The sequence below is a fragment of the Protopterus annectens genome, chromosome 6.part1, assembly GCF_019279795.1.
Source record: "Protopterus annectens isolate FY-2018-M chromosome 6.part1, PAN1.0, whole genome shotgun sequence".
Classification (NCBI taxonomy): Eukaryota; Metazoa; Chordata; order Ceratodontiformes; family Protopteridae; genus Protopterus; species Protopterus annectens.
In genome coordinates, this window is record NC_056738.1 from 107,229,280 (window position 1) to 107,242,473 (window position 13,194).

General features: G+C 40.1%; 1 protein-coding gene across 2 annotated transcripts in view; it reads left to right on the forward strand.

Annotated features, from left to right (window-relative positions):
- The window catches only part of ITGA6 (integrin subunit alpha 6), a 1,068,325-nt gene that overhangs the window by 645,452 nt on the left and 409,679 nt on the right, over positions 1-13,194 (forward strand). The window lies entirely within an intron of this gene.

The window sequence follows — 13,194 nt, forward strand, 5'->3', positions numbered from 1 at the left end:
GCTTAAAAAACAGCCTGTCAAATATTACATAATGATTAGTCCAGATATACTTTGAGAAGCAAACGAATGTTCAAATACTTGGTTATACCTTGGGTAACCAATAGATGTCCTCAGTCAGGCAAGTGGATACATGTTCTGTAGGTAGCAAAGACAAACAGTATGGCTGTTTGTCTCCATATACAAGAAGCTGCTTAAGGACAGGGATAACAACAGTGCTGCAGCTATTTGTGAAGCTCTGCAGATGCTAGGAAGTTAGTTAGCAGATTGCAAAAGTATGATCAGCAGCTTGCTTAAGTGTTTGAGCAGTGGTCATTCTTTAATTTCATGTCTGATTGTACAGAGGCTTTTGTTGTGTTCTTATAGCTGAACCTCACCTCATCACTAAGGGCTTTTCATCCAGAAAAAAGGAGGTCATTGTCCCACTGTACTCATCCCTCATTAGACCCATTATAGAATACAACGCCCCGTTTGGTATGTACCTCTCAAGCCATCTGCAACAACTGGAAAGGCCGCAGAAATACCTCACTAAAAAAATCACAGGCCTAAAGCAGATGCCCTACGCTGACTGCCTTAAAAAACTCAAGTTATACTCTGTCGCATATCGTCTACTCAGAGGCGATCTCTGCTTAACATGCAAGGCCATGTCAAACCCAGAGCTGTTGGACATGCTACACTTAAAGAAATCCCAATCCCTCAGAGCCACACTCTCCAGGGATCTAAACCTTGTCATTGCAATAAACAAAACATGCTGGAGGGATAGGTTCCTGACCCAGAGACTCCCCAGACTCTGGAATAGATTGCCCATACATGTCAAGCAGAGTGCCTCTTTCGCCCTCCTCAAAAGGAACCTTGACGATTGGATGGGAGAAAGGAAATTCAGATGCAAAAACCAAACGGCTGCAGGTACACTGAGGTGCCCAAAACACACAACAACAGCAAAAGTAAATTAAGGCACCAAAGTTACACACTGGAAATCAGTCACTGTACTTTACTGCAGAAGACAAACGGTAAGCGCTTTCACAACTTAATGTTGCTTCATCAGACCACATCACTACAACTGATGCTTGGTTAAATACTAGGACAATTAGTATGACATCACAATTTAAAGAGATATTACTCCACTAACATAAGAACATATATCGATATCCATAAAAAAATGCATAAAATATATAGAAAGGTGTGTATTTACACACAATAATTTAAAAAAGGGGGACTGTCATCCCTGATGGTTATTAAAATATACATATACACACACATTTTGTGCACATATAACCATAATAGTACAATAAAAAATATATAAAAAACTCATATTTAGTGTTTAAGGTGCCTTGCCTTAAGTTAAGGAACTAATGAGGTGCAGCCATTCAAACCAGGATATCTATCTGCTTGTAATTTAGTGATCCATTGTTGTTCTAATTCTTCAGTGTGGTTTTCTACATCACCACCTCTGTTTGTCCTTACTATTTGTTGTAAGATTAAAAATTTAAAACAATGACTACTGTCTGTATTCAGGACATGATTAGCTAGAGCATTTGATTGCTTCTGGTTTCGTATGTCCCTTATATGTTCTAACATTCTTTCTTTAAAACTCCTATTTGTTTTGCCTACATAATAGGCATGGCATGCTTGGCAAAAACAAAAATAAACAACATCGACACTTTTACAATCATAGTAATTCTTCGTATAAAGTTTAAAACATTTCACAGGATGAATGTACTCATTTTTAGTGTAGACATGTTGACAAGCAGCACAATTCCTACACGGGAAGGTGCCCTGTCTGTTTGAGAGATTTTTTCTAAAAGACTGATGTTCTCTATTACAGAGCTGCTGCTTTAAAGACACATTATTTATAAAACTGAAGTTTGGGGTGTCACCAACTGTGGAAACCAGACCTGGTATTTCATGTAATAAGTGCCAATTCTTTTTAATAATTTCCGTATACTTATTGATGTCGCTTGCAAATCTAAACACTATTCTAAACTTATTTCTATCAATACTTGTATCATAAGGTATACTTGTATCAGCACTATAAGAGCTCATGTATGGTTTACATCTTGTAGATCTCAATTTCCATGCATCTGCTATCACTCTAGTGATTTCTGAGCTAGAATAGCCTCTTGTTTGAAATTCGTCTTGTAACTTATTTAAAGCAACTACTGCCTCTTCATCATTATTATGTAGGCGTAGGGTTCTATAGACTTGTCCTTTGAGAACATTTCTAGGTATGTGTCTCGGGTGCATGCTTGACCTGTGAAGACAGGCATTAGTTCTTGTGGGTTTGTGATAAATACTGGTTCTTATCTGCTTTAAATCAGTAAGGGTGACACTCACATCCAAGAAATCAACACATGTATCAGAAAAAGTAAAAGTAAACTTCAAAAAGTCTGTAGTACTATGCAGGTAATCAATGAAATTACTGATATTTTCACAGTGCCCTTTCCACAAGACAAAAACATCATCCACAAAACAGACGTACCAGAGAATGTAGCCAAAAAATGGGTTAACATCTGACAAAACATATTGTTCTTCCCATCGTACTAGTGATAGATTGGCGTAGCTATTTGCACACGAAGTGCCCATAGCCACGCCAATCTTCTGTAGAAAAAATTGATCCTGAAAAGTTACAATGTTATTTTCAAGTATAATCTCCAATAGTGCACAGACTAGCATAATCTTATTAGTAGTCAGCTTCTTATTCATCTCTGAATCTATGAATCTCTTTTTACTAGTATTCCAAATGTTTGGGGTATTGATTGAATAAGAGAATTCCTCGATATGAATAAGAAGCTGACTACTAATAAGATTATGCTAGTCTGTGCATTTTTTCTACAGAAGATTGGTGAAAATATCAGTAATTTCATTGATTACCTGCATAGTACTACAGACTTTTTGAAGTTTACTTTTACTTTTTCTGATACATGCGTTGATTTCTTGGATGTGAGTGTCACCCTTACTGATTTAAAGCAGATAAGAACCAGTATTTATCACAAACCCACAAGAACTAATGCCTGTCTTCACAGGTCAAGCATGCACCCGAGACACATACCTAGAAATGTTCTCAAAGGACAAGTCTATAGAACCCTACGCCTACATAATAATGATGAAGAGGCAGTAGTTGCTTTAAATAAGTTACAAGAATTTCAAACAAGAGGCTATTCTAGCTCAGAAATCACTAGAGTGATAGCAGATGCATGGAAATTGAGATCTACAAGATGTAAACCATACATGAGCTCTTATAGTGCTGATACATGTATACCTTATGATACAAGTATTGATAGAAATAAGTTTAGAATAGTGTTTAGATTTGCAAGCGACATCAATAAGTATACGGAAATTATTAAAAAGAATTGGCACTTATTACATGAAATACCAGGTCTGGTTTCCACAGTTGGTGACACCCCAAACTTCAGTTTTAGAAAAAATGTGTCTTTAAAGCAGTAGCTCTGTAATAGAGAACATCAGTCTTTTAGAAAAAATCTCTCAAACAGACAGGGCACCTTCCCGTGCAGGAATTGTGCTGCTTGTCAACATGTCTACACTAAAAATGAGTACATACATCCTGTGAAATGTTTTAAACTTTATACGAAGAATTACTATGATTGTAAAAGTGTCGATGTTGTTTATTTTTGTTTTTGCCAAGCATGCCATGCCTATTATGTAGGCAAAACAAATAGGAGTTTTAAAGAAAGAATGTTAGAACATATAAGGGACATACGAAACCAGAAGCAATCAAATGCTCTAGCTAATCATGTCCTGAATACAGACAGTAGTCATTGTTTTAAATTTTTAATCTTACAACAAATAGTAAGGACAAACAGAGGTGGTGATGTAGAAAACCACACTGAAGAATTAGAACAACAATGGATCACTAAATTACAAGCAGATAGATATCCTGGTTTGAATGGCTGCACCTCATTAGTTCCTTACCTTAAGGCAAAGCACCTTAAACACTAAATATGAGTTTTTTATATATTTTTTATTGTACTATTATGGTTATATGTGCACAAAATGTGTGTGTATATGTATATTTTAATAACCATCAGGGATGACATTCCCCCTTTTTTAAATTATTGTGTGTAAATACACACCTTTCTATATATTTTATGCATTTTTTTATGGATATCGATATATGTTCTTTATATGTTCTTATGTTAGTGGAGTAATATCTCTTTAAATTGTGTCATACTAATTGTCCTAGTATTTAACCAAGCATCAGTTGTAGTGATGTGGTCTGATGAAGCAACATTAAGTTGTGAAAGCGCTTACCGTTTGTCTTCTGCAATAAAGTACAGTGACTGATTTCCAGTGTGTAACTTTGGTGCCTTAATTTACTTTTGCTGAGAAAGGAAATTCACCCCGGGGATCACGTCAGTTACCCTGCTAGACAGGGGTCCAGGGAAGTAAATAGTGTGGGAAGAAATAGCCAGGGAATTGTTATGGCTAGGCTTGTATAGGCCCTAGGGCTGATAGCCTAGTACCAACCTATGAACAAATATTTAAATACAGGAGATATGCAAAACAGGATGGTACTGATATCACAAGAGAGAGGTATTCCTGGTAAAGTATTAATGTGTAATATAGAATGTTACAGAATGCTGAAGTTGAAACCCTGTGGTGACTTGTTTCCTTTGTGGAGCAGGTAGAGCGCTTGCTTCTTTTGTGACCTCAGCTTCATGGTAGGCCTACCTTTCTACTATTTAAATACTTTGGAGCTAGCCATCTTGAGTTTTTTTTCTTGGAAGTGTTTCTGGTGCCTTTCACTTCAGTGCAGCACATTTCAGGGCTTCAGGCCGTTATGTGAAGGGACCCATATCTGGCCTTTCAAAAGGACAGGCATCCGTTATGACAAACCCATGTTCCTCAAGAAGGTTTTTTTTGAAGGTTTTTCCCTGAACCATGCTTTTGCAGCAGCAGAAACCGGTGGAGAAGGGGGCTCTTTTTATCCTGGGCATGCATTCTCAGCCAAGGTGTTACCTGAATCAGATGAATAGTTTTATGAAACCTGCCGAAAGAAGAAAAATAAGAAGACAAGTCCTGTATCTCCATGGCACCAAGGGAGGAAGGAATGGCTTGCTGTTAGCAGGTACATACTTCTCAGATTTATTGCTGACTGCAGTATCTTGCCATCAGTCTGCTAACCACTTACTGGTGAATGTGGTCAAAGCCCTTACACCAGTACAGGACTGGCAGGCTACACTGTTTGATTCAGTAATGTCTGATTTGTAAACATTTGTGTTATGGCCACTTAGTCTTCGGTACACACCTTTTCCAAGCATTATTTGTCTCAATCATTTCTGTTAAAGTTGGGCCAGGTTTGGTAATCACTACTGCACATCTTCAGCTATTTGAGTTCTCTGCTTTTGGAAATGTTCTTTGTGTTTCACTGTTGCAGTCATCACCTGTGGGTTATCCCTGCTGTGGTAGCCCTCGGCCAGCCTGAATACCAGAGTCAATGTTTTTCTGCGTCTTCTGCAGTCGCCTGTAGTCTGACGTCAGGTCATCAGTGCTATCAAGCAAGGCAGCCGACGTCATTATATCAGTCTTTCTTGCCGTGGAACCCGTAGCAGAAGCAGTTCGCACAAGTGCCTGTCGGTCTCTACCAGAGTTTGAATTTCAGCTGAAAATGTCTAAAGCTAAGTACCCCATTGGGGACCCTTTTTTCTTGCACCAACTGATGTCCAAAAAAGTTAACAATTGTCTCACCTGTGGAAAACAGATCCCAAACTCAGATTTCCATTCTTACTGCGTCACTTGTTTAGGCCCAGACCACGACGTCCCCCTTTGCCAGTTCTGTGCCCTCTTTAATGCGAGAAACATTCGCTGTAGAGCTCTTTTTGTAGAAAGTTATTTTTGTGTTCCGTCTTCACATTTCGATATGGCGTCCATAAGCCAACAATCCGTGGACATTCCGAAAAAACACAGAGATAAGGATAGAGATAGACCACACAAGGCTAAGCCTTCCGACAATGCTACCGCTATGCAGGTTTTCAGTTCTCCGGAATTCAGTGAGGCACTTTCACAGTCCCTGATGCCCAAATCGATATCTACGCAGGCTTCTACCGACACCCCTTTGGAGTCCGGTATGCCGCAGAAATCTTCGCCTTCTGGGCCTTTGGCTGTCTCTGCCTCTGTTAGGTCCAGAGCCGCGACGCAGGCACAGGCTTCCGAGGAGGTTTTTCGAACTACCAAATCTAGACAAAAAACAATGTCTTCTCATCCGACTACCCTCTCTCTCAGACCAACAGATTCTCTCAGGTCTAGAAGCCAGGCCACTCCTAGGAAATCTGCTTCTAGCCACCATCTTGCTCCTGCTCCACCACCCCAAGCACAAATGCTTAAAATGGGGGAGGATCTCATCTCCCTTATCCGGAGTAGTCAGGCCACAACTTCTAAAAGGAAAAGGCACCCTTCTCCAGAAATTATGACAGAACAGGATTCTGAGGAATCTAATTATTCAGATTTTGAAGAGGAACAGCAAATTCTGACTTCTTATAAGGATTTAGATGCAGAGGAATCCATCCCTTCTGCCTCCCGTCCAGAGGACCTTTCCTTTGGGGAAACCTTTCACACCCTCAGGAAACATTTCCAATGGGAATCTCAGAACTTCCCCCAGTCAAAGAAAAGACTTGGAGAGTTTCTGGACCTGCCCCAGCACAGACTCCTGGCCATCTCCTCTATATTAGAAGTGGTGGATGATGTTTTCCATGAATCCATCTTAGCCCCTGATGCCCTCCCACCTGCTCCTAGTAAACCTGACAGGTATTACAGAGTACCAGATTCTCACAAATACTTGTACAGTAATCCTGCTGCAGACTCAGAGGTCATTACACAGGGACCTAAAGGAGCTAAGACTAGTTCCGCCAAGAATCCTATTCCTTCTGACAAGGACTCCAGAGCTCTGGACAGATGGGATAAAAAAGTATACACCTCTGCAACCTTAGCTATCAGAACACTCAATTGTCAGTTTCATATGTTAAAATTTCAGCAACACACTTTGGAACTATTAAAACAAACGATTTCTACCTTTCCTGACTGTGCCAATTCAAAAGCGTTAGCAGATTTATTGCACTCTGCTTGTCAAGTGGCCAAACACTCACACTGTGGATATGACGCCCTAGAAGCCTCTAACAGGGCAGCAGTGACAGGATCTCTCATTAGGACACATGCATGGCTTAAGGAACAACCTTTCGCTGATCATGTCAAGTCTAAACTTATTGATGCACCCCTAGATACGGAGCACTTGTTTGGAGTAAAAGCAGAAGTGGTGCTTAAAAAGATGGAAAACAAAGCAAAATCTATGCAAACAGTAAAAGATTTCTTTCAGGTTCAACCTCCCAGGCTCAGTAGGAACTGTCCCTCTAAGCACTGGTCCTTCTCTGCACCTAGCAGACGTTGTCAAGGTAAGCTCCGCAGGGACAGACCATCCAGGCCCCTACCCAGGGCCAGCAGATAAGCAAACTTGGGATCACTTCAGCCCCTAAGGCAGGGAGTTCTAAGCAACCCTTCTATGGCAAAAATTCACAATGACTACCCCCCCCCACCCCACCCCCAACTGCCCTCCCTTCACTCATCAAAAACTAGGAGGAAGGCTCTCCCTCTTTAAAGAAAATTGGCTTTCTGTAACAAATGACCAATGGGTCTTGATCATTTTTCAGGGATACAAACTGTCTTTCAGTGAACTCCCAATTCCAAGAGGGTGCCCAGACTTTAATCCAAATCAATGGGCAGAGGCATTGAAAGAGGTCCAAACTCTCATATCTCAGGGGGCAGTAGAACCTGTCCCCTCAGATCAAACAGGCAAAGGCTTTTATTCCAGACAATTCCTTGTTCCTAGAAAAGAGGGCACTTGGCACCCCATCCTGGCTCTATTCATTCTGAACACCTCCCTGGTGGTCCCCAGATTGAAAATGCTAACTATGCAGCAGCTGCTGCCTATGCTAACAAAACATGCCTGGCTAGTGACCCTAGACCTAAAAATGCCTACATCGACATTCCCATAAGGGAGTCCTGCAGGAAATTCCTGCACTTCAGAGCAGGATCACAGCACTTTCAGTTTTCTGCGCTGCCCTTTGGCTTATCTACTGCACCCAGAGTATTCACCAAATGCTTAGCCCCTGCCATAGCATTTTGCAGACAGAGAAATATATGGATTTACCCTTATCTGGATGACTGTCTCATTCAGGCAGAGTACAAAGAAAAACTGCTCCAGGACCTTCTCTTTGTCAAATCCCTCCTAATCTCTCCAGGGTTCACCATCAACAAGAAGAAATCAAAGCAAACTCCCACCAGGAAGATCATTTTCTTGGGAGCTCTGCTAGACACAGCATCCCAAATGGCCTTCCTATCCCCAGAAAAGTACAGCTTCCTGCCTCTCTACTTTTCCCAGCTGACTTCCAGAAGTCACCTCACCATGAGGAGGTTCCTGCAAGCCCTGGGATACATGGTATCTTGCATCCTTCTAATTACTCTGGCCAGGCTTCACATGAGAAAACTTCAATGGTATCTAAAGAACCTTTGGTGGCAGCACTCTCAGTCTCTAGAGACCTCTCTCCCTCTGATCCTATGTATAAGGGCCAAGTGGTGGGCAGAGGCCTGTGCTAAGAACAAGGGTCTTCCCTTCATCCTCCGCCCTACTGGCCAGACCATCACCACCGAGGACTCAGACATTGCTTGGGGCGCTCACCTAGCAGGCAGGTGCACCCAAGGTCTTTGGGATGCCCAGCACCTTCACTTACAGCTCAATCAGAAAGAAATGATGGCAGTACTAAAGGCTCTGACATCCTTCAAACCCCATCTCAGGTCAGGGGTTCTCCTTATAAAAACAGACAACACCACAGTAATGTGGTATATCAACAAACGGGGGGGGGGCAATCTTACCCTCTGTGCAGGCTAGCCATGAGCCTCTGTCTGACAGCTGAATCCATGGGTCTACACCTAATTGCCCAATACGTACCAGGGGTCAACATCACCCTGGCAGACCACCTAAACAGAAACTTACTGGACCCCCACAAATGGCAGGTCCACAGGGAAATCTTTCTACAGATCACTCAGGAGTGGGGGACTCCGGAGGTGGATCTCTTTGCTTCGCATCTCAACCACCAGCTGCAAAAGTTCTGTACCAAGGAGTATCACCCCCTAGCATGGAAGGTGGATGCCTTGACCATCCCCTTGAACCCCTCCTCTACCCCTTATTCCCAAGGTACTAATCAAAGTAAGGGAGGAGAGACCAAAGGTCATCCTCATTGCTCCAGATTGGCCCAGGCAGCATTGGTACCCCTTACTGCGTAGCCTGACCTTACAGCCCCCCAAGCAGTTTCCCCTGCTCTCAGACCTCTTGACCCAGATGAGGGGGAAGATACTGCACCCAGACTTGCAGACTCTCAATCTTTCAGCATGGCATATACCTTTAAAAGCAGAAACTGATGACCAGAACCAAGTAAAAGTATGATCCATGGCAGGAAAAAGTAAGAGCCAGGAATAATATCCAAAAAACGTATTTATTGAACAACACAACAAGTCTATCAAGCGCTTTCGCTCAGTTCAATACTGAGCTTTATCAAGATAAAAACCATAAACAGTTGATCTTATTTAAATAAATGGATAATGATCATGTGATCCATTAACTAAAATTAATTAATAGCTAGTTTTAAAAGTTAAATACTAACAGGTAAATATAAAATCCAAAAAATGCCCTTTTACATACCTCATTTAAGGCAATATCATTATTAAATTAGAGAATTGTCATATGATATTATTTTATCATTTCATCATTTTATTGTTTTTTATGTTTTTTTATGCATCAACAGAAATGTAATTGTTTAGTAATTTATGTAAATATTTATAGTAAGCAATATATACAATATTTAACATTATTTATTTATTATATATGTAAGTTTTTAAATGAGGTATGTAAAAGGGCATTTTTTGGATTTTATATTTACCTGTTAGTATTTAACTTTTAAAACTAGCTATCAATTAATTTTAGTTAATGGATCACATGATCATTATCCATTTATTTAAATAAGATCAACTGTTTATGGTTTTTATCTTGATAAAGCTCAGTATTGCACTGAGCGAAAGCGCTTGATAGACTTGTTGTGTGGTTCAATAAATACGTTTTTTGGATATTATTCCTGGCTCTCACTTTTTCCTGCCGTGGATCATACTTATACCTTAAAAGCTAACAAGGAGTCCCTGTTAAGCAAACGGGTCCTAGACATTCTCACAGAGGCCAGAAGGCCCAGCACCATAAAATCTTACACAGGGAAATGGAAAGATTACCCCTCAATAGTCTGAAAAATACCAGTAAGAGGGACAGGTCTTTGAGACAATCAGTACAGCTTTTGTGATTTAGACCTTTGATTTTTTTTAGTGGGAATGCATGGTAGTTGCTTCAGTTGTGTCGGGTGTTTGGACAAGTACATATCAAAGGGATCATTATACTCCATAATTGGCCAAAAGCTAGTTTCTAAGTTTGTGAAAGAAATATTTAAAAATTGTCCCTATTTTCAGTCTTTGTCCCTCATTATTTATGTCTTTGTCCAGATTTCTTGCTCTAAGAGGTTATGAGGTATAACACCAATTTAGTTGCAAGCATTATGCATCACAGACACCATTGATACAAATGTAGCTGCAAACATTATACACCACTTATAATCTATTCAGTCATTGTCAGTTAAACATTATATGGCTCATTCAAATCCTGCCTTTTAAACCTCGTTCCTTTCTCTGCATATATTGTACCAATAGTTCCCATTTCTTACTATGTAGTTTGCTCCTTCCCTTTTCTAAAGATCCAATTTTCAGTTGTTTAATCTCTGTTACTATTTTCACTACTTCTAGTAAAACTGGTTTAGACTTTGATTTCCATTTTCTAGTTAATATTTTTTGGCAGCCACCATAATTACACTCAAGTCTTTACTAAGTCTGGGCAGTTCCAATTCTGTATCATAGCTCAATAACTCATCTCCCCAGTCTGCAGGGAATCTTTAAAGTCTGCCAAATCATTTACACTCTCTTAGAATATGTTCCCAAGCACCTCCTTCTTCCTCATCACACCTCCAGAATTTGCTATCCACCTCAGAAAAAATTCTTTGTAGTCTACTTGGGGTACAGAAATTCCTAATGAAAAACTTCCAGGCAAAGATCCTAAAAGTTCTAGACTTTGTTGCATATTTGGTAGATATACATATATCCCCCCATTGTCTCTTTGTGAATTACTTATCCAATCTCTTTTCCCAATTTTATTCTGAGTTCTTAGGTTCATAGGTGTGTACTAGGTTAATGGCCCTGGGGCCTTTACAAGCCTAGCCATAGGATTACCCTGGCATCGTGCCAACCGACTTTAGTTCCCAGTGCCTCTGTTGAGTAGAGCCACTGGAGTTATCCCCAGGGTGAATTTTCTATTTCCTATCCACTCATCAAGATTTCTCTTGAAGAGGGTCAGCAAGATGCTCTGCTTGACATGTATGGGAAGTTTATTCCATAGCATGGGCATTTTCTGGGTTATGAACCTGTCCCGCCAGTACGTTCTGTTGATTGTGGTAATGAGATTGATGTCTCTGGAGCGTGTGGTGTGGAGGGATTGGGATTTCGTTAGATGTAGTATTTCCAACAGAGCTGGGTCAGACATGGCTTTGTAAGTCAAGCAGAGATCGCCTCTAAGTAGGCGATATGCGACAGAGAATAGTTGGAGTTTTTTTATTCTGTCCATATAGGACAAGTGTTTCAGGCCTAGGATCCTCTTTGTGAGGGACATTTGCATCCTGTCCAGTTGTTGCAGGTTTCTAGTGAGGTAAATGCCAAATGGGGCATTGTACTCGATGATTGGCCTAATGAGGGAAGAGTAGAGGGAGACAATGACCTCTTTCTTCCTGGATGCTTGATCTTCTGATTGATTCTTATAGTTATGTAATAATTTATATGCTCTACTAATTATTCCTTTTTTTAATGGCTGGTTCTGTTGTAGATTCTATTAAAAACTCTACCAGTGCTGGTATTTCGTTTAGGAACCCAACCCCCCCAGTTCTTTCTCTTTGCCTATACTCTGATATCAATCCTTGATAGGGAAGGCAATCTCTAAAGTGGAATCCAAAAAATTCTTGTCATCTTCCCATTCTATTATTTTTTTCCTTTCTAGTTATTTGCTCTGAAGTAATAATACTCATATTAAGTAATACACATTTTCAGTGGAGGCCTGGGAAGTAAAGATCCACTTGCTTACATTGCATTTTACTAAGTTCCAGTTAAACACAGAGTAGTTGCATTTCTGTTTACAGTTATACACTAAACAGAGCTGCATTTATACATTCTAATATTTTTAGAGGTGGAAGTTATTAAAGAGAAAACTCACATGCATCTTACTGGACTGTACAGACAGCAGTTATGTATAAAAATTGTTTTGTCATTTCAGTGAGAGGTTGAGAGTATGTATTTGAAGAGCATAGTGTGGTGAACACAAAGTCTTAACCTTGTGATGAGCATGTGCAGGACCAGGACTGGTTTAAGATGTTGTTTAAGCAGAGATTTAAAGCTGTTGAGTTTTTTGGAGAGTTTTATTTATGTGGGGATAATATTCTGGGGTTTAGCAAATTGTTGGGAGTAGAGCAACTCTTTTGCAACATTGACTTATTTTTAAATAATAAGAATTTGTCACTAGAACGGAGGTCCCTTGCTGGACAGTAGGCCAATAATACGTTTTCTAGTGCAGGGCATTTTTCTTGATGATAAATGAGTTTGTGTGCTGCAGGTAGTTGTGAGTATGTTAGGTAGTTGTGCAGTTCAAGCCAGTTTAATTGTTTAAGCTGTGACAAAGGTGGGTCCTATGAGGGCGATTGGTGCCAACTTCTGCTAGTTTAGTGTAGCAGGAGATATTTCTGTGCAAATTCATTGTATCAGAAAACCAGCTCCTTTATAATTGTGAAGCATCAACTTCAAGTGATTATAATATACTAGTGCATGGGAGGTGTGATGGTTTTGAACACAAAAAAACAATATTTTGGAGTGTTTGCTGCTGTTCAGACAAGATACTTTTATTCGAGTAATTGTCAAATATTTTGGTATATCTCAAAGGTCACTCATAATTCTTAGCTAGTAGAAGTTCATCCCATGGTTTGTTTTCTTTAATATAAATGTATCTTTGCCTGTATCTTAAGTGATAATTCAATGAGGTGTTTGCTACCACAACAGGCTGGT